The following is a 24,590-nucleotide window of genomic DNA, read 5'->3' as shown; positions in this document are numbered from 1 at the left end:
CAGAGAAAGAAAGAAAAAAAGAAATGAAGGAAGAGCACTTTATTGCATAACGAGTCTAAACAAAGTTGTCCCCGCTTGTGGAGATGGTGCTGAATGGTGGCGATTGGCGACGGCAGAAAGCGCCGTTTTACTACGGCTGGACAGCGCTCTGATATCGGTATAGTGGCACCGGCTCCTCTGCCAAGTTGTATGTCGTTGGCTAAGACGTGCCGCTTCTTTATTGCTCGCTTCTAACAACAGCATTCTCTACTATAGCTTTATAATGCACAGAGAAGGTGGAGCAAACTTTATTCAGTAAAAGAAAAAAAAAGAAAAACGCAAGCAGGCTTTGTTCTTCCTGCTTGCGCCAGCGAAAGGGCGGGGGTGGGGGGAAGGTGGCAAAGGGCAGTCCAGGAGTCCTGCGTAAGCAGCCTCCCGGACCCGCCACACCAATCTGCGAGAATGGAAACCGTAGCTGAACAACAACAACAACAACGACAGCGACGATGACGACAACCTGATATTTATTTATTTTTCGTGTGCGAACAGACCAACTTACCTATGTGCTGTTCATCATGTGCCTCGTTTTGAAGAAGAGGCACTGCCATTGTAACGGCAGTGCTTCACTCTTCATATGCCATTAAATGTACGTAGATAGCCCTTTAAGTGGATCCCTTATCGTTCCTGTTTGCATTCTTCGCTATATTTAACCTGTCTTAGGTAAACAGCGAAGTGCGCCTGTTGACAAGGTGAGTTGCGGGCGAGCTGAATGAAATGGAGCCTAGATTTAGCTTCCCATGATTCTAGTGGTATAAGATGGCTTGTACTGGTCCCGTCGTGGCTGTCTTGTTCGCGAAACACAGGCACAGCGCATAGTTGTCTCTTCTCTCGGCGCAGCAGAAGTCGGCAGTGGTGTGCGAGTGTATCGTGTGCAGAGACCAGTTACAACGTCATTTGTAGGTCTGTTGCAGGGTGTACCCAGCGTACGATATCATTGCGACGGTCGTCGGAAGCCGTCCCTGCATGTGTGCGTAGCTTGCTAAAACGCGCCGGTCAAAGCTGGCTTCGCCGCAGTAGCAGGTACCGCGAGGCGAAGCCGGCTTCGGTGATCCTTCTTGTTTTACTGTAAAAATTTATACGCGTCGGCGCAAATGTATGTGCTTTTTTTTTTGTGTGTGGTTCCGTTCCACCAATCCGGCGCTTGGATATAAAAGTAAGGAACTTTACGCTTCTTGCTTTTGCTTTCTGTTAATCGTGTCCTTGAGACACGACTGTCTTGATTCGTGAGCCGGCGTGAGCCTCGATGTTTTTTTTTTCGTCCGCTTCCGTGAAGGGAATGTGCACACAACTCACAGTTCGGAACGGTTGGTTGCTAGAACACCGGTCAAGGCCGCATTCAAGAAAGGAAAAATACGGCTTTTGTTCGAATAACGTCGCACTAAATTTTCCTAGCTGTTTCTGTCTGTCGTTCTATCCACCTGACTCTCTCTGGATCATCGCGCTCCATTCTTCGCGTGCTCCGTAAGCGCAATATTCCATGCCACACAACTTCTTCACAAATTTCAAAACACCAGCGTTTCTTATGCTTATTTTCTCTCCCCAATCGTAAGCACCACAGCCACGTCTCCGTATTCGCCGTAGCTTACGACGATATGCGGACTTACCTGCATGCCTGCCTTCCTAGCTGAACCTCCCAGTGTTGCGTGTGTGGCGCCCGTTTTTCCGACCGTTTCTGCCGCATTTTCATTTCTGTTCCACCTCGCTCCCTATAAGTACCCCTCTTTTTTTACTTTCTCCGCATCTCGCAAACGCTTGCACCGGCGCTCTTTTTTTTCGCTTCGCCCCGTGAACTTGGCCTCCGTTACCCATATTTATTCCCTTCATGCGTCACTGCTTTCCGTGTCGGGTCGCAGACACCGACGCGCTGCTTGGCGGCGGCGGCAAGAAGAATGCGAACAACGGTGTGCCCCCCCCCCCCCCCCCTTCCCACTTCTCGAGCGAAATAACGCGGGTTGAAGTAAACATAACCGTCCGGGGGGGAAAGGGAGGCTTAACGCCTCGCGCGGCGTCTTGAAGACGACGGACACCCCACCAGCCTCTCCTCCTCCTCCTGGTCCTCACTCTCTCTCCGGCCGTGTACCTTAAAGAGGGAGGCGTGCAAATAAACAGCGAGAGCAGGCGGTGGGTGCAAGGAGGATATAAGAAACGGGGGGAGGGGGGGGGGGGAGGCAGGAGGGCAGCCGCCGAGACCGGTGCGCAGGCAAGCATGCATGAAAGCGCTTTTCTCCGACTTTTATGGGAAAACGTTTTTCTTCTCCACCTCCCTCGTCTTCTTCCCTCCCCCCCCCTTCCCCTTCCCCCCAGGCCTTGTTCTCTCCTCGGGTTTTCGCCTTCTTCAAGGCTCTTTTCGTGTTCTTCCGCGCTGTAGACGCGCTCCCGGGTAGCTCTGGTGGTCGCTGGCAGCGTGTATGTGTGTGTGTTTCTTTCATTCCTTATTACTTTCGTTCTCGCCCGCATCGCAACGGTACTTTCTTCACCCCCTCCCCATCTCCCGTGAAGTCCCTTCTCCAAAGCTTTCTCCGAGCGTTGTCGACTTTTCTGGGGTTCCGCTATACGCTCTTCAGTTCGCGGAGGGCCCCCACTCCGCCAGGTTGCCCACTGCCCAATTTATTATTTTTCCTGAAAACGGCTGGCTTCGTGGGGTGGTATAGGTCGGAGAATGCGGCGTAATTTATTTATTGCGCGCCTCGGCCGGTCCGCATCGCACCGCGATCGCGTGCGAAGGGAAAAATAGGTCAGCAGTGAAGTGTTTTTTTGTTGTATGTATATGCGGCATGCAAGGCGCCGCGAATCCAAGGTCGCACTTCGTCTGTGTTTTAAAAGCACGCTCGCTCTCTCGTTGCCTTCGCAAGCGCGAAAGAGCTAGAAACGAGCGTTACTGAACGATTTTCGGATTTCGCACCACCTGCTACCGCGAGCGTGATCTCGTGAGCTCAGCGTGCCACGGTACATACACGTGCACGGCTGAAGGCAAATGAGCGTTGTATACCACGTGAACTCCGGATTGTACCAGAAGCCCTGCGAACGAGTTAAGCTGCTCGAACACAGCGCTATTTAGACGGGAGAGGTTGTAAATAAACGCTATTCAAGAATAAATAAAAAAAAAACACTCTGGAGTGGCAAGGTGAGCAAGCAAGGCAATGACTTAAGCTCCACTAAAACTTTGGAAAGGAACCTCGCGAGAAAAATGCGGCTGTCCATGCAAAAAGAGAGAACTGCTCACCAAATGTCGCTCACGTAGTTAAACAATAATGGTGCGGAAGAGTTCTCCAATTGAACAGTGCACGCCGGCCACATTCGTCCATTGAGTTCCGGAACTATGTGTTCTCTACTTATTCTTGCCCTCCTTCCAGCTTTGCATATCTTTTTTTTTGGAAGGTAAACGAGCTGTCCTAAGCTCCCTTCATTTCCCTCGTCTTCTGGGCAATGGCTAAGCTGACTGGTCGTAAAGCTCACAGAAACTTATGTCATCCTTCCTATGGCTCGCCGTTCCCACCGTTTGCAAACGACTCTTCTAGAACCATTTGCTTACCACTTTCTCTTGTCAGCTGTGTTTGTTTTCATTTTTGGCGATATTTAAGTACCATCTATTCGGATATGCATTTATTACTAAGCATGAGGTTAAATGTACTATATAGGTCTATGGCAGGGGCCAGGGACCATGTGAATCTGTGCGTGCTTTCGAACACTGCCAGATGCCTGATATGCAGCAACACATATTGTGTGATTACCCAGCGTGCGAGCATGCCAGTTAAATAAACTATAGGTCTATGGCAGGGGCCAGGGACCATGTGCAATGCCAGCGTGCAAGCATGAGACACGGACGCTGGGCAGAATTACAGCCAGCGCTGGCAGGCAACCACTGTCGGAGAGCGCGTATCTCGGGCCATGGCCTGACACTGCAACTGCAATGCAGACAACAAAAGCGTTGTTGAAGTTCCGGCATGCCACGGGACTGCCCCAGTGCAGAGTAGCAAACTAGAGCGCATCAGCTCAGGTAACCCTCTCTGCTTCCTCCGTAAATAAAGCCGGAATCAAGCGCGTGTTGTTGCAAATGTTTATTAAACAAAAGAGAAACCAGATATCTCTTGACAACGCATCAGGACCCTTGGGTTTCGCATGATGATGATCGTCGTTATACCATAGCAGAAGTCTAGGAGTTATTGAGTGCGGCTGACCACGCAATCAGGACAGCACTCATGGATTTTGCTTTGGTTGTTCTTGCGTGCGAGAGGAAGAGAAAAGTATCTGGAGCGGTTAGCATCGCGACAGGATCTGCGTAGTCTAGGTGAGGAGGCGAAAGATGAAAGAGAGTGAGAGAAAAAGAAAACAATTAACAACAACAAAAGGCATACACATACATAAGTACATACAAACTACTGTCTAAAGATGATGTGACACGATACGCGACTTGAGCTGCGGGACGCTTCGAATTGTGACAGTGTTCCAGTTCTGAACTGCGCTCCACTACGGCGCTCATAGCCCTCCTGCATGCGGAATACAGGTCTCAATGAAACTCGTAGTCGTAGTGAGTTTTGCGCGGAGGAGGAAGGAACTTTACTGCCGTTAATGGGTGTAGTTGTTCTTGTGTCAGCTAAGAAATGCACTGCGAATAAGGTGTCGCTCCAGAGGAGAACCAAGTTTAATGCGGACGCCATAGACTTTTCCACTCAAAGTGCACGAAATGATTGCATCCACACTGCCAACATCTGGGAAACAAAACTGTTGGTATTCGTACGTAAAATAATGAATAAGATGTACAATACGCTTTCGAAGTAGAGCAAGTGTCCCGGTTCCACAGAAACCCCAAAAGGAAAGCGGAAGAAAGCCAACGGTGTACAGCGAGCGTCTCGGCCGTCCCACGCTCGATCCGCGGGTCTCATCCCTTTCGGTCTCTCCAGCGCATCTGCATGAGAACGCTTTCCGTCGCGCGTGGAGCGATAAGATGTGACGGCCGTGGAGATGTATCGTGGGAGACGGCGAGCACGGGGGACCGAGAAAATGAATCCCCTCACTTGATGCTTCTTTTCTTCTCTCTTTTTCATCGCCGTTTATTTGGCAAAAAAGAGAGAGCTCCGTCTCCACTGCCGCCACGAACTTTCACCCGCCTCCCTCTGAGTGCATAACGGGGGCTACGCGTTTACTTCGCTTTCCTTCCAAATTTTGTGCGCTCGCCCCCCTCCGTCTGGCGCTCTCCATACTTTCTCGTGCCGCTTTTACACCATCTGTGCCTTTTTTTCTTTGCGTGCTGTGCGTGTGTGCAAGTGTGCATGTATGCGTGTGTGCGTGTGTGCCTGTGTGTACGCGTGTGTGTGTGTGCGTGCGTGCGTGTGTTTGTGACACTCTTGACTCCTCGACCCGTTCGCTGGCCTGTCTTGCCGGAGACGAGAGACTTTCGAGGCACATAGCGCTCGCCGGCGATGCCACCCTTTCATCTGATGCGTATAAACCGTCTTCCATTTTGGGACGTGATGCGAAGGTTGACGCACCCTTGTCGCTTCTGCTTCAGTTCGGCACCGGCAGCGAACGGTTGTGTGTGCGCAGACTGAAGGGAGACGTCGTCGAAGAGAAGTATACGAAAGGGCGAAGAGAGAGAGTTGGGAAGGGAGGGAGGGGGGAAGGGGGGCTGGAAACGCCTTTTGATGCGCATTTCTTATCGGGAGCTCCCGGAGGCATAAAATTCTTCGCGCCTGGATTTATGGGTGCGAGAGCGTGTTTGTCTTTATGTCGTCGCCGCCCGCGTCGTCGCATATGGCGTCCCCCTGCGCGCCTCTTGTTCGGCGCTCTTCTCTGTTTCCTCTTGCCGCTGTACGGCTGCCGTGCGCTGCTCCTGTCCCCGTCTGTTGCCGTCGACGACTATACGTTCAGTCCATGTACATAGCTTTGAGCGGCTGTCATAGATGAAGCGATATCAGCCGTGTTTTCGGTGGCTTCCGAAACAGCTCCCTTGCGAGGTGTTTCCCGGCTTTCGAGTGAACTTCTCCAGTTCGCGCCGGAAAAAGTAACGGCACCCGAGGGGTGACCCTGGGTGCCGCACAAGCGATGGCGGAAGATTAAACACTCGGTCGTATGAGTAAGAAGCCTTTTTTGGACATGCACGTTCATTTTTGTCGCGCATATTTCGAAGTTGCTGCCTTTCTTTTGGTTGTGTTCCATAGAGGGCGGTGTGGTGAGGACGATGCGGACCTTTCTGTCCTGTCCTTGAGGAGAGCACTTCGTGCCGCAGTATCTAGCGCTCGTAAATCAAATATGTTTAGCACTTCGAAGGTAACGAGTACTCGGTGCAACCACACAGGACGAATGGGTCGATGCTTGTCGAGCAGTTTCATTGCACAAATACAACTGTTATATCGTGAACAATGAGGTAATACGTTGCGATTCCTGTTTATTTTTAGTTGTTTATCGTTTACTGTAAACCAATATCATTGGTTTAGTTGTCCCTTGTTCAAAACATGGAAGACACACATAATGCTGGCTAGCAGTGTGTGTCGTTACAAATATGAACGCAGGGACATTATATTTGATCGTCTCTGTACTTTATATTTAATTACGTCACATAGTCAAATCGCTTAAGCGTAAATTAAATTCTGGGGTTCTATACGTGCCAGAACCACGATTTGATTATGAGGCACGCCGTAGACTCCGGATTAGTAAATTTTGAGCACCTGGGTGTCTTTAATGTGCACCCAATGCATGGTACACGGGCGTATTTGCATTTCGTCCGCATTGAAATGTGGCCGCCGCGACCTCGTGATTAGTAACGCAACGCCAAAGCCACTAAAGCAACTACGAATCCGCTTAAATCAAACCTTTGCGTCACGGTAAGCGAAGATTCTTTACATCCCTACATGTGCCTCAAGTACGCTCTCACAGTAAACGCTGCCGGGAAACATATCAGAACACCCCTGTCACAACGCAGAGCCTGCGCTGGAAACTCACCAAAATGCCTCACATACTCGAGTAGATCAAGGATAAGAACTCCGAGAAGGAACTCCATGATGCGGGTGGTCCGCCATATTTAACCCGTTTTCCACGGGAATCCGTTAGCCGCAAACCCCGTCTCATCTTGCTTCATGCAGGGGTTCGTTTTCGTCGGAAGTATGCATACACGTCACCGAGAAGCACCGCCAGCTACTCGTGCTGTCCTGAAGCTGCGCTTGAGTGTAGCACGCGGGCTGTCAATCTGTGACGCATGTATGCACTCACGCTATAGCACGGTCTAAAAGCACTGTGTACTGAAGCACGTATGCGTGCCGCACGGGCACATATATATATATATATATATATATATATATATATATATATATATATATATATATAGAATACACGTGCACATAGAGGAATATGAGAATGCTTAACCGTCCTGACGTACTATTTTAGCCTTCAGTGTATCATCAGTAAAGCGTACGTTCCTCATCTTTCCGCGAGTCTTCTATATGCACACGAAATAAAGACAAGAAACAGCTCGAATATTGCTGAGGAAGGTGCGTTGCAGGACTCTTTCCGCAAATTTCTTATTGTAGCAAATTCAAGGCTGTCTTCATTCCGGAAGCCGGCCTGCCATGGCCAATGACTTCAAATATGTGCGAATGTCCACGTTGTGCGCGTTTGTTTGGCTCCGTTTGCATAACTTCAAACGGCATTCGTGTCATCCTGTCACCTAGAGTTACACCAAAGCTCTCCGTGCTCTGACCAATAAAGTCGGCCTCTCTCTTTTTGAATACCGCAGCCACAACATCGTTCCTGGAGCAGCGAGTTCGGATTGGCAGCTGAATAGCAGAGTATACTATGTCAAATTGGGGGAGAGACCGTTTATGCTTTCTTTAAGCACGCTCATTTTCTTTTTTCTTTCTTTTTTGTCACGGGTCCACACGATACTGCTGTCGTCTATATGCTAAAACAGTTAATGAGGTTATCGGCCGGTTCAAACGCCTGACGCTTTTACGTGTCGCGGCATGTGGCATGTGGCCATGACTATAGGCAGGTTCTGGCCATCGGAGCCTGACGCAGTGTCACCAACTTTAGCGTTATAGTTACACCGTCGAAAGCATAGCGCCAACGTTAACTCGGTCAAAAAGCTTATTTCCACGCACCAATTTTGCCTACGTCTGGTCACGTCATTGCTTGCATGAGCAGAACGAGGCTGTACGTCATTTGTGAAAAATTTTCCTTCTATTCTCCTCTTATCCGTCGTGCCCAGTGCACGATCCCGCCGATAACGGCGGTTGCGGCGGCCAACAGTGAAGGGTGAAAAGAATGGAAAAAGAATAATCGTTATAAAATGTGTACCCCCCCCCCCCCCCCCCCCCCTCCTCCGTACAGCGAGGGCATTTTTCTTTAGCCGTGCATGTTTTACCTTGCAAAGAGCGATGTAATTAGACGATAACTCACTAAAAAAGTGCCAGCCAACCTCACTTCATATTCGGGTCAATGTTGCATCATGAGTGAGGCATGACGATACTGAAGGAGTGCGTTCGGGGGCGCTGCGTCTGAGCACTTGCAGAGCACATAATACATAGTGTCCGCAGATGCCGCTGCCAGAGCCTGCGGATTCAAAATTGACGTATTCGATTTTACGAATTACCAGAGTTCAGAATCTCGCGCCTCCTGCTAAAAACTGCGATTAGGCTTCGATTTGAAACCGCAATACTTGACACATTGCCGGCTTATGGCCTCAGTCATTAGCGCCGAAGTACTAAGCAAGTCGTACAAAGACGCGCAGAGAGACCGAAACGACGAACACTCAGAATAGGACGCAACAATTGGAAGAGCGCGGAACCGTCACGGCATAGAGGCATCGACTTCGCTATATAGAGGAGCTCCAGCACCAAAGCCCGCGCCCGCCGCAACCTATTAGTACACTCCTCCTGGCCGTCTAGCGCCCTTATTGTGTTTGCCTGCTCCACGATGGCCCCCGCACTCCGCCACGGTTCCCCCGTTGTGCGGCGGCGCGTCTCCGTGCCGTTGTTGTGTCCCGCGCGCGCAGTTCCGTTGCAAATGCACTGGCCCTTTCGCCCGGAGGTCCGACACCCCTCTCGACCCCGTTATCACCGCCGTCTCGGAGACGACGACGACGACGAAGAGCACCCCTTTCTTCTTGGGTGGTGGCTATGTTTAGAGCGTCAGGCACGGTCCCTCTGTGTCCGTCCGTCTGGTTGGTTGGCTGTCTGGATGAAACACGGTTACTTTTGGACGCGCGATCGTACCTCGCATCTCAGACCACAGCGGAAGAGTGCAAACGCGTCCTGGACGTGGTCACGGGTCACACAAAAGGGGTATATGGTGCTTGGCGGCGTCGGTTCTACAAGCGAGCGGATGGTGGGGGGAGGGGGGCATGGCAACGAATCCCGGAGAGGGGGGGAGGTAGAAGGAGCGTTCTCCGCGCTCTTCCTTGCTCCCCCCCCCCCTCCCCCCTTTCGAGCCCCATAGCTGCAAGCGTCCCGTTCCTGCTGTCGCATGCTATGCCGCTATACTTTCTCCTGCTGCCGCCACCGCAGCGGTCCTCTTGGTGAAGATGAATGAATTGTCAGCGTGATAGGGTCGCGGAACGTGGCCACGAAAGGGGTGGTGTGTGCGCATATCGCTGGAAATGAATCGGGCTCGCCCTCACAAGGGATGACGAGAAGTCGACACGCGCGTCTAGGAACGGGGTGGGATCATATTTTGCTTCGCCGCCTCGTCCAGACATATCTCAGGACTGTTATTCGCGACACGCCAGTGCGTTTTTATTAATAGTTGTGTGTTTCGTACGCTGCCTTCGGAAATCCTTGCAGTTTGTGTCAGTGGACATTCTTCGCTCTATAGAGTACGATTCAACTGGCACCGAATGCAAAATAGAAAGTTGCGTGCATGTGGTAGCCAGAACTGCAGGGGTAGCAAAAAGGAAGAGACATTTGGTTGTTAACATTTATGATCTCTGTCACCTCAGTTTTTATTTCACCTTCGGTTGCCTCAACCCAGAATGAAATTTTCAGGGGATAATCTGGGCACGCCTTGCGAATACCGTATGGTATTTTGCGTCAAACTTCGTGGCAAACGGTTTAGCATATTAAATTATTTGCAACGAGGAATCATAGAAGCCAAGATGTTTCAATTCTTTTTAATTTAATAAACGTCTCTCTCTCTCTCTCTCTCTCTCTCTCGAATTTTGTAAATTATGCGTTAAGCTTCCTGTATCTAGTTGGAAAGAGCATTTAGGAAGTGTACTGAACACGCCAATGTGGCGTCATGTACAGTCGTGTTTAATTATGACGCATAACAGAAGGGCACTGCTTGATCCTTAGCCCAATACTTCTGACAACTGACACCTATAATTGACCACAGAAAGTAGCAAACCTCCGCCCAAAGGGCTTCTGTCAATCTGCTTCATTTTCCACAGCACAACGCATTACATCGCCGTAGTGTGCGGGAAGAGCGATCCGAATGCAGATCTTTCGTTGTATGTCCTGTTGAGATTTAACCCTTGTTGCAGCTTCTGTCGGTGATGGCTCGGGAGTAAAAACGCAGCTTTATGCCTTGGCTCTTCCATGTAAAACATTTCCATAAACAATTTGCTAACAAGTGTCCGCATAAAGAAATGAATTTGCTGCCAATTCTGAGGGCTTAAGTTCCCGGGTTCTATGTTTGCCTTTGCTGTTGTCGCAGCTGTCTCTGATGGCCTATGTTCAAAAAAAGCATCTGAGGACGAATTCACAAAGCCTTTCGTTCGGCAGTGTTCTTTGCCATGGGCCAGTCGCCTTCGCGAATAGTATGCCGGTTCAGTATCGGGATTGGCTACAATTTACTCTTACGAACAGTTTTAGCGTAAGAGATTTTGTGTGAATTATGGGCCCTGCTATTCTTCCCATTTACTCCCAACTTCGATAAACCAAGGACGCTTAGTCACGCCAACTTTCGAAGCATGACGAGAGCTACTGACATCATTCAAATCAAAAAGAACGAAATGCAAACTGGACGGTCCAAGGTTCCGGCTCGCATGTACGCAGCACTCCCGCAGTGCCGGCTGACATCCGATGTGGACCCGGATTTGTTTTCGCCGGTTTGTACTTTCGGCGTCGTCGTCACACCACCGACACGTGAGGAAAGAGAAGATACGACGGTGACTCGAACGAAAAAAAAAATGAAGGAAGAGGAGGAAGACGAGGGAAGAGCACGCGGTATGGTCATCAGGACGTGGTTTCTACGGCGGAATAAGGGAGAAATAGACGGGCTGCAGGTTAGGAATAAGAATAAGAAGGAGAAGACGACACGGGAGACACTCGGAAGAGCGGTGGGAGAAGAAACAAAAATGACGAAGGAGAGGGGAAGAGAGAAAAACTCCGGGCCCGAAGAATCGTGGCCGCTTCTCTACGCTGGCTTTCGCCGCCGTGTCTGTATACGTATGCACATGCGAGCGGGAGCACGGTTTGTGTTCGTTGGCGCGTCGTGTCACATTGAAAAGGCCTTGACTGCACGCTTCGCCGCAGCATCGGCGGCTGAGCGGACGCATGACTTCCCGACGCCGCAAGAAGTGCATTCGACGGCGGCGGCGGCGGCGGGCAACACTTGAAGTATCGGCGGGGGGTGCCTTGACGTCTCCTCAAAGGACGTGCGGGGGTTAGCAGCCAGCAGTAGAGGGGGGGTTTCAACCACTGCTCTCTTCGGGAAAGAGAAGAATTCGCGTAAAAGGAGCTGAAACTTCCTGCGTTGATGGCTTCCGCCCCCCATCAACCCCCCCCCCTCCCCCCTCTTTCACATCGTCGTCGTGTCTTTTATGCCAAGACTCGCGCAGTGAGCGGCTGCTTCTTTGGGTTCCGCGGCGCGTCGTCCCGTCGCCGCTTGATCGTCGACGTGTCCGATCAAAGTGGACGATGTTTCGGAGACCGCCTTCCCTTCTTTTTCGTCTTTCTTTTTCTTCTTTTGCCGCAAGCACCGGCGTCAGTCCTCGTTCCTACGCCTCCATTTTTTTTTTTTTTTCATTATTATTTCTCAGCCTCCGGCGGCCGACACGTCGCCTCGCGTGTATTTTGTATCGTGTCTTCCAGCTTTCGTATTTTTTCTGTTCCCGGCTGTACTCCCTATACTCGTTTCCAGCCTCTCTAGTTTTCTTATTTCCCGGCGCTTTGGCTTCTTTCGGCTGCCGCCTCTGGTTGCTGCTTGCTTTTAGGTCGCCGAAAATGTGCTGTAATATACGTGGCAGCTCGCGTCAAATACGATCACTTTGGTGTTACCGCATTCGGCTACATTTTCCCAGCGCTCGCTCACGTGGTTTCTTTCTTTCTTTCTTTCTTTCTTTCTTTCTTTCTTTCTTTCTTTCTTTCTTTCTTTCTTTCTTTCTTTACTCCTCGTCTTGGTCTCGATCACCTTCGTCTTCCTTCCTCGCTCTCTTTCATGTCGCTGTTCCCTTGAGAAAACACGAGTATCTGAGGACGCGACCTGGTCGAAGAGGAACAGGTTTTCTTCTATCCGAAACATGATTTAACGAGGAGCATCTCGTCAGGAATCCCAACTATTTTTTTCCGCAGTTACACTATCCGTGTCATCAACCCTTATTCGTTGCTTTGCTTTTGGCAAGAGAAGCACGAACACACACGCCATGACACACACGCACCACCACAGACCCGTACAAACAATACATCGCGTATTGAGTAGCTGGGACAGGAAACGCCTTAATGCAAAATTTTTCAGACTATATTATTGAGCCTTGCAGGAACCAAATATAATGAACTTTCGTAGTATTTTTGGCGTGGCGGTCATCTGGTGGGCTGTCTGCTCGTTGCTCTTAAGCTGTCGACGATTACTTCGCTGCAAAGTCCAGACAAGAAGTGTTCTGCGCGATTTTCAGCTGTAACTTACGAACCATATGACAGATACATTTCGATCGCAGGAGCACGTGCCCTTAGTCTGTGTGCCACCTCACGGCGAAAATACGTATGAAATGCGTCTAAAATACGTTATATTTGCTTTGGGGCTCTCCTGCGTTCTCGTCCACTGACACTTTCTTTGTTTCCCACATGCGAATTATTCTTCTTATTTTTCTGTTATTCTGTCGAAGAAAATATTTATGCAGCCCGGTAACAGCTCTTCAACTTCTTCCTTATTTTTTTTTTCGCCAAAATCATTCTTGGAAGAAAGCCAGGTCTCTGTGTACGAGACAGCATGCCGTTGTGGCGGAACCTTGGCCGGTCTTCGCAAATCCATCACTATTACGTGACAACGGCCATCAAGCGTTCGGACAGAGAAACTAAATCTAAAGCTATAAGGCGGCAGCCAGCACTTCACTCCGTACGTAAGCGCCAAACGGCTGAAGTGAAAAGTCAAACGCATGCATAAGGGCACGTGCATAGAAGACATCGACGTTGCGCTATAGCAGAAACGCAGAGTCTATCTGTATATAGGCTGTCCACTCTCTGCAGACGAGTGTTCACGTGACATGGCGCAGACGCATGTTTCGCTGCTCGCCTTTCACTTCCCAAGGCTGCCGTGCGGAAGCGTGAGCCGAAAATGAGAAAGCCCACGGTTTTGATGGATGAGCCGAAGTGCGCGATTCTCAGACACGGACGCAGAATGGACGCCCGCCCCTATACACTTCTGAACGCGAAAGTCCGCATACTGCGGAGTCGCTTAAAAAACTAGAATTTCTCTCGAGTGCCATCAACTCCGTTCAAAGGTCGTGAGCGCGTCTTCGAAGTCGTATTTATCGAGCATTTTCTCTGTTTTTTTTTTATATAACCTGCTGGAGCTCACGCATTTCAACAGTGTTTAGAGCCCGTCGAGGAGAATATGCCTTCTTCCGATAGTTCCGGGGATGTCTGTTAACGTCAGCCCCCGCGGGTGAAAGGCTCTAAATGCGCTTGGTGATCGCTTTTCTCCTCTGCTCACACAGTTGATTACGTCGCCCCTGAGCAAAAACAGTATCGGAACAATTTTCGTTGTTTTTCGATGCAGTTTAAAGCTGGAAATGTGCTGTATTCAGCACGCACATCTTGCGAGGCCCGTGGCTTAGATTCTCCATCTTTGGTACTATCGGCAACAAGTACGTAGCATCTCTGACATCTGCGTATTTTAAACGTTTCCGAATCGTGGGGTCATGCTGCTCACTTGTGGTGCGTATACGGTGGACCGTGGTGGCAGTTTCTTTTGAGAACTTCTCTGCACTCGTTGCGCTGATCTTCGCCTGCTTGCAAACGATAAGCCTGACACAGTGACACACGCAACAAACACAACACACACGACACGCTCCTGCAGGCGCCAATATTCTAACCAATTGAGTTTATGCCGGAGTACGGCGTACAGGTTTCTCTTCTTTTGTAACAGATTTTCTCGCTTCACCTAGCGCCAGCTCAGGTTATCCACCTATAGATCTACGAAATTATTTGTGCATTCTTGCGTAGACCTTTCCTGTGTGACTCTCGGGCTTTGATAGCGTGTCGACATTATACGGCACGCCCACGTGGGCTGTAAACGCAATGTTTGCGCTCAGGTGGGACCCGTATAACAAGCACCACGCACGGTAAAAGGTAATTGTACATTGTTGTTTTGCAAAACTCCCGTAGATTAAACGTCGCATTGCGAGTGGCAGCAGTGCACGGCGCGGCAAAACTACTGATCGCGCGGCAACAGGCTCTCCCAGAGGCGCCGTATTTGTGTTTTTTCTATCGCTCGTATTGACACTCGATAAAAGGGGATGTTGGCGCGAGCTTATTTAAGCCGTTCAAATATCGCAGCCTCTGTAAGGCCCCGACCTATACCTGCCGCCGATGGAAGGCCTGACCGAAGAGCATATATAGTCGAGCGCTAGGAAGCTCAAACTTCCGGGCAGAAAACGGTTTATATATTCTGTCTTTATCTCTGTCTCTCTTCTTTTTACACTGAGCATACATAGCATAAACGCATGCTCTCTCTCTCTCTTTCTGTCTACGCTTTTTTAACGATGATCGAAAAGCCGGTGGTAGCTCAACGCGAAGTTCTTTGGCCGCACATTGTCGGCACAGAGCAATGGTGGCAAGCAATGAACAGTACGAAGTCACGGCCGGCCAGCCGCTTCCGACTCTTGTAGTTCATCAAGAGTCCCCGGGACCGAACATCGGCGCAACCTGCTTCTTTGCGGGCGTCGAACGTTTACTCGTCCGGGAAATTTCGTTTCGTTCAAAAGGAAACGGCGAGATGAGTGGCGACGTCTCTGTCGGCACGGAAGCGCTCTGGTCGAGAAAAAGAGAGAAAAAATAATGAGAGAGAGAGAAACTCGGCGTGTTTGCCCTGCGCGGGAATATAATTTAGTTTCGGCCCGGTTCGAAGGCGGTGCGAGCTGCGCTTTGAACGCGAGCGAGTGTTCAATCACGGCTTCACGCCTCGATCCTGTGTGTCCGCGTTTCCGCTACCGTGTGTATATACTATAGACTACCAGACGAGTTGGTGCCTGCGTTATAGAAGAAGACATCCGCCTTCGTCGTACAGCATAGCTTCCGTCGAAGACGTTGGAAACACTCAGCCATATTTAGCTGGTATAGAACAGTCTTTCCGTACTCTAGCTAAGCCTCTTTTTCAAGGACAGATTGACTACTTAGAAAAACAAACCAAGGAAAAATTCTTTCCTGTCTGAAATGGGTACCTGAACGGTGGCCGCGCTGACATCTGCGGCAACATTTTAGAAAATTTAATGCCACGCTAGAATACAATGACACTAGACTGATGTCGTCAATGCCGCGCGTCTGGTGCATGATTCAATGTTGGAAGTCAGTATTATTTTTTTAGTTAATAACCAAACATTTGGTCGTCTCCAAATACATGCAATATAGTTTATACAGTCTAATATGCCAGCTGAGACTATTTCAGTGTTTGTCTTTACTAATGATCCTTCAAGCAACGTACTGGAACGAAGGTATGTGCTATATCTTGTTTATTACCAGACGTCGAGATGAGAAGGATGCAAGAAACAAGCGCTCCGGTGTTCTTGTTTCTTTTGACGCGCCTGTCTTGTGGTTCGGTCCGTAACTGAAATATCTGTGCGCTATGCATAAAACCCCAGTGAGGCTCCTTTAATTACGTCACGCAACAAGCGGGTCATCGACCCTCTCCGAATGAGAAAGAAAGAGGAGAATATGAGAGAAAGAAAATAGTGCAAATCCTCCGAGCCAGAAACAGTGTGTCTCTCTTGACATTTGTTCTCCGCATGCTCTTCTTCTACTTCTTCTTCTTATTCCTCTTCTCTTATTCCTCTTCTCTTCTCCTTCTCTTTCTTCTTCTCCGTCATTCACGCACTACCCTCGCATTAATCCACGCCTGTGATACGCGCGTTCCATGAACGCCGGATCGTTCACAAAGCAAACCGCAATATTTCGTCGCGGTATGCATGGCTTGACTTGGCTGCTACTCAACTTCTTCTGCTTCTTCTTAATCACTCGCATTTCTGAACATCTTGTCCCCGCAGAGCCTCCTTTGCTCATCAACGTCGGCTCCGCCTTCCCGAAACGCGCCGGCAGCATCTCTACACTTCGTTCGGGCGGGGAAACGTCGCGCGAATGTGCCGCCATGGCACCGAGTTGACATGCAGAGCGCTCGCCGGGCGAAACCGCCTCTCCTCTTACGTTTGTCATCTGTCTTCCTGTCGCGCGAGTCCCCCCCACCCTTCCTATCCAGAGTGGCGCGCGGTCCTCCCGGAGTCCGAGAATTTCGCGCGTAGAATTTTTCGTTCCCGTTTCTTCGTTTTGCATTGCATGCCGTCGACTTGCTGGCCTGCGGCCGAGCGTGTGTGCGTGGTAATCGAGGAAAACATCCACTGCGCTGTGCGCGTCTCTGCGCAGCTGCGCTCTCACGGTCTCTTAATTAGCGCGCCGATTCCGTCATTCCATTTCTACCGCCTTTTCCCTTTTTTTTTTCTTTGCAAACAGTTCCTCTCTTCTTTCCTTGCGCCGTTCGAGGCCGAGCTGCGTGGTTGGAGCCCGATAACAGATTGTATTATTGGGAACCCCAATGCGCCGCAGTGCTCAGTCGTCTGTATGCAAAGAAATAAAGAACCAAACTATATAGCACTGAAACAAAGCAGGCATTTGTGAGATCCGAACGGCGCAGAATAAAACCGTTAGAGTAGCCGGTTTCTGAGAACTTGCTTGTCGATATAACTCGGAAACAAGCCGCTTTTATCATGTTAGCGAATTCGTTAACCTGCGTCCTCTTCGAGGTTGCTATAAGGAAGAGGGAAACAATAAAAAAAAAAGCTGTTTACTTGCAATTTCTCTATCGGTGGGAAAGTGATAACCTCTTTTCTTCCTTGCATCTAGGCTCGAAGAGAATTCTGTACACGTATTTGCACGTTAGTATAAAACAGTTTGATTCTGGAGTTTTCGTACCTGATTATAACAGTTCTTGTGAAAGGCACGGATAATAATCAGGAACTGAAAAAGCGGCTCGTGAGAACGGTTTGTTGAAGGACGCCTATGGCTTTCGTCAATGACGACGACAGAATGCATTAAAATACAGTAATAAGCTTCCGGCTGCCATTATATATCCGGCAAATCTAAGTAGGCTACTCAGATATTCTACCCATTGCACGTACTTCTAGCTCAGTTACGTTAGACTATATGTTGTGCGCGTGACGCATGTCGGCAGTTGCCTAAGCTCTTTGAACAGCGCTCACGTCAAGCTTAAAATTGTTAACCTATAAAACACTTTGTGGCGTTGATAAAGCTCGCTCTAAAGGACTACCAATTGATAAAATTCGACGCTTGACTAGTTAGATTTCACTAAACGTGGCGGACAGCGCAGACACAGATTGTTTACAGATTTACAAATAGGACTCGGCTTCTGTCCATAATAAAACAAACAAACAAAAAAAATACGAAAAAGGCAGTTCTAAACGAAACGCTCTTGAAGTATTGGTTTATAGCAGCTCACTATAACATGGTGTACGACGAGTGTAAACACTTCGTAATTGAGAACCCTGCAAGTATAGTTACACTATGCGAATGAGCGCGACGTTCGTGGCATAGAGAGTACACAAATGCGCCAATAGTAAACGCCTAACTAACGACGAAGTACAATCATCAAAAGAAATATTTATACTTATGAGGTCTACGTGTTATTTAGGCAACCACTCTGCAGCGGTTATTCCTATCATGCGCATGTGGACGCCATGAAAAAAATAATATTAAGACATTAGCGCATTTACTTGACAGTAAAGAAACAGGAATCTACACTTGTACGTAAACTTGCAAATCGCGAATCTTTATGGAACACCTGAGCTGTCAGTGCCCGTCCATAGGGCTGCGGTCATGAGATACGACAACGTGTTCGGCAAAAAAAAAAAAAAAAAAAAAAAGACACGTTTCGTTCGCCCTACACAATGCACGTATAACACTCTTGACAAGTTCCGAATCACAATGCCGTGCTCGTAGCTTTCAACACCTCTTCACGGAAAGTGTTCAAGAGCGTTAAATAATGATCCAAGAGTCCCTTCTTAGAGGCCGCTTTCCAGCCTCACCGTAAATAACACTCATAAACAATGCAAGAAGAAGCAAAATAACGGAGTGAAGCTATAGGATGCTGGAAAACAGCTGAGAAGAGGAGGGCGTCGGTTGCGTGAACAAAGCAGCAGAAAAAAAAAATAAAAAAGAAAAGAAGGAACTTCAACAACGAAGGAATAAGTATTTACGACGCCCGGAAATTCAAACGCTCTAACAACTCTCTTTAAAAGCGTTCGCTTGCGCCATACTTACGGAAGTGGGAAATCTCGCCCTGAATAATTGCGCCTTTTCAGCTTTACCAATGAATGCCACAACTATACGACTGATCTACACCATTTGGCTGTGTTGCCTTGAAGTCAGCGTGCATGAACTCTATACTTGCAATACGAGTAGTCAAACACTCCTTGGCGTTTATGAGAACTTTAGGTTAACTCCCTCGTGCAGGACTTTAGGGCTCATTCACAATACTCTCCTTACGTAAGCTAGCGTTTCCATTTGGTAAGCCTTCGGGCGCCCGCCTCTTATAATAGCGACTGGCGTGATCGCCTCGGCAACAGCCAACAGCGGGTGGCATTGCGCGACAGAAGTTTTTCGAGTATCGTTACTTGATAGTGATGCATGCTTCAAGAGAGGTGGCCTATCTGACATATCCTTGCCCGTCCATTCGCTATACTCAAACTCCGTCTGAACTCACAGCGTGGTTGCTTATGCTTGCTTCACCTAACCACAAGTTGTCTGGGTTGCGAGCTTGCTGTCGTGCATATTATCGCGCGATAAACGCGTTGTGCACTCACTTTTCGAATGTCTTACTAGACGGCCGACTCTCGAAAGATATGTTTCTGTCAATACGAACAAAGTGCATTTCTCGGTATCTCTCTCGGCGTTAATTCTGCGATATTTCACTCACGTCACTTAAGTACGTAAGCGCCGCATTAATTCGTCGTATCTTGGGACTTCCGTGCTCGTTTGTGCGCTGGGCTCCACCGAGCAGCCTTCTATAGTGGCGACTGATTTCTCGAGGCTAAGGTACCTTTAGTTCCCAGTTCTCAAGCTGTAGGTACGACCAAGGCCTAGTTTGCTCTTGCTTTTGGACACGCTACCTAAACGAGCAAAGAGGGCAAACACGAGAAGAGAGAGAGGCTACACAGCGTGTTAGTTCGATCCCAAATCTGAAATCAAAGGAAGTAAAAGAAATTACAGCAAAGAAAAGGAAAACGGGTGTGGCAGTGAGAGGAACGCAAAATGAAATCAGAAGAAGCCGTGGCGGGCGAGAAAGGGAGTTAAGAAGAATAACTACTAATATCAAAGAACAAAACGGCTATGAAAATAAAAAGAGAGGTGAAGAGAAGTAGTAGTGAACGCGGAGCCGGGTAGGGGTGGGGTGAAATTAGGGGTGGCAAGAGGTAAGCGTAGGGGAAAGGAGCCTCCCATTTGGGAGAGGAGGCTCAGCGAGCTCGCGCGAGAGGGAAGGAAGCGCTGGAGAGGAAAGGGTTGGCGTTGGAAACGGTCTCTTCCGCTGCCTTCCACCTTCTGTTTCTCTCCCTCCATCGCTCTCTCTTTTTCTTGGCTCTTTTGAAACCGTATTTTTTATGGCTTTTATTTTTCTTTCCTAACCCCTCCCTTTTTTTTCTTCCTGCTTATTTTTTTCTCGCTCCTGTTCTGGGTGGTTGCTCGGTATAGTTTGGAAAGGGTTCCCGTATTTCTCTCCCCCCCCCCCTCTATCTTCCCTATTCACAGAGAGGAGAGGCTTAACATTCGGGAACCTTCGTCGTTCGTCTCGCGGCAAAGCCGTGGCCCGAGCTCCTCGACTCCGCGTGTTGGTTCGACGCGAGTGCGTGTTCTTCCTCCACCGCCTTTCCCCTTTCCTCTTGTGCCTCCCTCCCCCTCTCTCGGCGACCCCCCCTCCGGGTGTCGCGAATGCGACTCCGCCGGCACGGCGGCGATGTAGCGAGCTCCTGGCTCGGCTTGCGACCGGCGTCGTTGTCGTCGGCGACGTTTTTCGGACGGGCATGGTCGTTGCCAGCGGTGACAGCACTAACGCCAGTCTCCTCGGTCAGTGACGAGACCCGACCTCCCTCTACAACCGCTGAACCCCGACGCGTGGAGTCTTCTTACGGTGCTTTCTGCCTGGCCTCCAAGAATCCTTCGTCGCACTCTGTTCACTAAGGCGCTTTCACGTGACGAAAGGAGACCTGCGTGTACCTGGCTTCGCATCCCCGTCGAATTCGGTAATGGCTCCGCTCGCACTTTTGGGTTCCCATTCTTGAAGCGACGGTGCGAACTTCTAAAACAAACTTCGCGAGTTTGTAAAACAAACTTCACGTTGCTGCAAACTGAAGAAGCAACGCCTTCGCACGCGTTTGTGGCTCGCAGCATCTTTGGAGAAGCAGTGATGAAGAGCACTCGTGCGCGGCGCCGATCACGTGACTCGCCGCTCCAGCCGTCATGAGCCTGTCGGCGGCGCGTGACAGACGCCTTCGCGAGCGCATCGCGCACAACGGCGGCAAGACGACAACGGTGGCGACAGACCTGCCGCCGAGCAGGCAGCGACAACGACTGACCCTGCCGAGTTCGCGGTGACTGCCGCGCGACTTGTGTGTTGGTGCTTCGTGCGAGTTTACTGTGCGTGTGTCGAGGCAAGTTGACCGACCGTTGTGCGCTGCGGGCTTTTGTGTCGACGACTGTTCCGATTTGCGTCACCGTCGATGTCGTTTGTGATCTCCGCGCTTTGGATTCGAAACGACAGTGTGCGACATTCGTTTTCCTGTGCGCGTGTGTGACGTCAGTCCGGCACTTGTTTTTGTGGGAGTCTCTTAAGCCGCCAGGACTCGAACGCTCAACCTTTCACGGTGACCCGGCTTGTTTTATCCTGTATCTTCGAAGTTCAATGGCATGGTGAGTTATTTAGAAGCTTGGTGGTAATCGGCCGTTTCTTTCTTTTTGCGTGTGTGCGTTTATTTATTTGTTGTCTTGCTCTATACACTTCGCATTAAGCATCTACTTGTTATCTATAGGTTCATTCGAAGACGTGGCGATATTGTACTGAACTTGAATGCGTTGACGTCATTCTACAGAAAGCTTCATGCCGGTGGTATTACTGTTTGCACCTGCGAATAGGATTAGTGACGTATGACTTAGCTGTTTGCATTTCACCGTTACACAGCGAATTTCTCAACGTCATAAGACAGTGAAGATAGCTCAGATCGGGCAGCTGCTGGCATGTTTGATGATTTAAAAAAACATTAAGTTAACGATGAGCCATTAAATGCAGCCAGAATTTCAATTTCGGGGGTAGATTCCTGATCGGAGTTCATTTAAATGAAACAAGCAGCTATAAAAGGTACCCCTTCTGTCAGAAAACAAGGACAGCAAGTATTGCATTTGATGACAATGTTTTGTTGTGTTGTATGGACTTGAGCGGTCACACTTTTTTGTTATTGTTAGTTATTCGGGGAAAGTGAAGGCGACAAGCGACACTATTGTTGAAATCAGAAGCGTTACTTATCACTCATCTATATACACAATGAAATCAATGATTTTATGCCATTGAAATTCGTTGTCTATTTTTTGTGCTTCTGTGTATGGATGCACGTGGGACTGAGTGGGCGTATGCGTGAGTGTATGAGTGAAAGAGAGAGACACTGCCGTAGAGAGAAAAGAAAGAGAAAACTACCGTAGTGTCGTCCGGCTTAAACCAGACCGCAGTTTGATGCATTGACATGAAATATACGAGTGCACTGCAATAACTATAATCACATATCGTACACCCGATGAAGTGATATTATTATTGTTATAACGCATACCGCGATTAACCGTCAACTACGAGGTTCACTATTGTTATATTTGAGTGTATTTTGCACTCGCGGTGTGTGACGATGGTCTGCGTCAAATTTACGTACTTTTGATATGGAATGCACCTACGACGACAGACCTTCACGATGAAATATTGGTTACAGTCTTTCCAGTGGTTCGATGACTTGTAACTTGAGGCTTAGGAGAGAGTATTAACCCTGCCCAGATGTTATTGCATTAACATTATCTCGCTGGGGAAAAGATCATTGACACTGAAATGCTAGGCAAACGGAAACTTGCGTGAGGTTTGCAAAGTCCTTGACGTTGTGCGACGCTTACGCTGACTAATCGTGTACGAGTGCGTGTTATGAACGACGGGGAGAAGTGAAATCGTCGAAAGAACAATCTACTAACTTTCACTTCTTTGATTATGACGTGATAAGTTTGAAGGAGCCTTGCAATATGTATGATCGTGTTACGAAAACACGCACGAGAGAATGGCGCAGTTTGAACAGGGAGTATTGACTTCAGAAAGAAATACTGTAACTTCTGCTCATGCACTCTGGGGCCTCGACAAGCAATACAGATATGATGAAGGTGGATGGAGCGAATGGCGTTGGAAATGACTTTTAACAGAAAGGCGTTCAAGTCGGGCCTCAGAAAAAAAAATGCTGGGCTAGTCGATTTGGTAAGCGAAGTAATTGAACGCAGATGTTAAACGCCTGATCAAAACCTAAATTCATTGTTCCAGTCTAAAGGAAGGCGATGGATTCGAATATGTGCCAGAATTGCCGCAAGTGAGGCAACAAATTCACACGCTGCGAGACGAGCACCCAAGCCCATGTGCATCAGAACGAGCTTTAATATTGTCATGATGGGCGCAAGTATAAGTTGCGTGCGTGATCGGAGTCAAACCATCTACTGTTGTTAAAGCGTGAAAATTTAAACATCTGGCTGCGATACCCGTGGCAATACCCGTGGCAATACCTGTGGTAATACCCGTGACACTATATGTCACATCAATGACAAGAATCTTCTCACTGATGCGGCATATTGATGCGGAATTAGAGCCTTGCTATTAGAACACCGCTTCCAGCAGGCACTGTTTCATCTTATATTTTGCTCATGAATGCATCTCGACGGTCGCGCAAGCTTTCAAACAAGAACTCAGTAGAACTGAACAGAAGGGAAGCGTTATATTCAACGTAAGAGTGCTGCATAATGCTAATTCAAGAGATCGGCATCGAATTTGTCAAGAAATAATAAAATTAAGAAGATGAAAGTTTAGCAGAAGAAGTATACTTCTAACGTGACGTTTTAAAGCAGCGATAGTCGTTTCCTGTTGTGAGCTTGACGCAAAGAGAGATCATCTTACGTTTAACTAGTTAAAATAATAAGGATCGTGCACGTTATACGTACAGGTACATTCTGACTGAACTTTGTTCTTAATTAAGAAGAGTTAGCGTTGTAATGGCGAAATTGTCCACCTTATACAAGGGCCACTGGCATCACTCAGGGTACTGAATACACAAGCCACAAAAATTATCTTCCAACGCCCGCTCCCTCATATTCGTGCACTTCGATGTCGAAGCTTTCCGACAACAATAGTTCATTGCCACTGGGGCAATTTACAAGTTGGATACGTTTCGACAATGGGCGCAAGTGTGCGGTGCGAATGACCGCGCGGCTTGTATATACACCCAAGATGTGGCACGCGCATGTTTCACAATGGCAGCAGCAGGCAAGAAAGACGCGAAGAGGGGACGTGCGGCTCTGTCCGTATACAGTGGTAGCAGAGGCAGCTTGCCTGCGCGTGCAAAACACGCAGACCAGGGTCGGTCTCGGGTTCCGTCAAAAGCCCCTCGAGACACGTGCTGGGCTTCTTTTCCGCGCTTAACAATACCTTTCTTTCGTTTCTGAATGATCCTCCAGAAAAAAAACACCTCCAGCCGCCTTCGTCGGACCCTGTCCGGACAGGACATTTGTTTGGATCTCTCCCGGGCACGAGCGATGAACGCGCGCGAGCTCGTGGCCTGACCCTGCCTTCTTTCTCAGCGCGCACCCCTCCCCGACGTGGTCAGGATCGAGTGTTTTGCAAAGCCCGTGTCACGTGTATACACCTTTCACGTCGCTCCGTCGACTTGAGGTGGCTATCGCGTTTTCCTTCCTATATTCCTCGCGGCCTCCTTCTGCGTGTTTGGGGTCTAAGCGCTGTGCGATTCCGTAGATGACGGCGAGCGGCGTGTAGGTACGCGAGAAAGCGTGCGGACGGAATGCTCGCTGTGTCTACGGCTACGGTGATGATGTGTTTTGAACAAG

At 49.0% G+C, this 24,590-nt stretch overlaps 1 protein-coding gene across 4 annotated transcripts in view; it reads left to right on the top strand.

Moving 5' to 3' along the window:
- Window positions 1–24,590, top strand: part of LOC119446553 (uncharacterized) — a 531,274-nt gene that overhangs the window by 134,770 nt on the left and 371,914 nt on the right. The window contains exon 1 of one of the 4 annotated variants that reach the window (XM_037711017.2): window positions 20,807–21,374. The exons of the other annotated variants lie outside the window; for them this stretch is intronic. The gene's annotated coding sequence lies outside the window, so the exon portion shown is untranslated. Of the gene's footprint in view, window positions 1–20,806; window positions 21,375–24,590 lie in introns of those variants that run through there. 4 annotated transcript variants of the gene reach the window in all.

This window comes from Dermacentor silvarum, chromosome 3, assembly GCF_013339745.2.
Source record: "Dermacentor silvarum isolate Dsil-2018 chromosome 3, BIME_Dsil_1.4, whole genome shotgun sequence".
Classification (NCBI taxonomy): Eukaryota; Metazoa; Arthropoda; class Arachnida; order Ixodida; family Ixodidae; genus Dermacentor; species Dermacentor silvarum.
The sequence above is the reverse complement of the archived record's forward strand: the minus strand, read 5'-3'. Positions and strand labels throughout refer to the sequence as shown.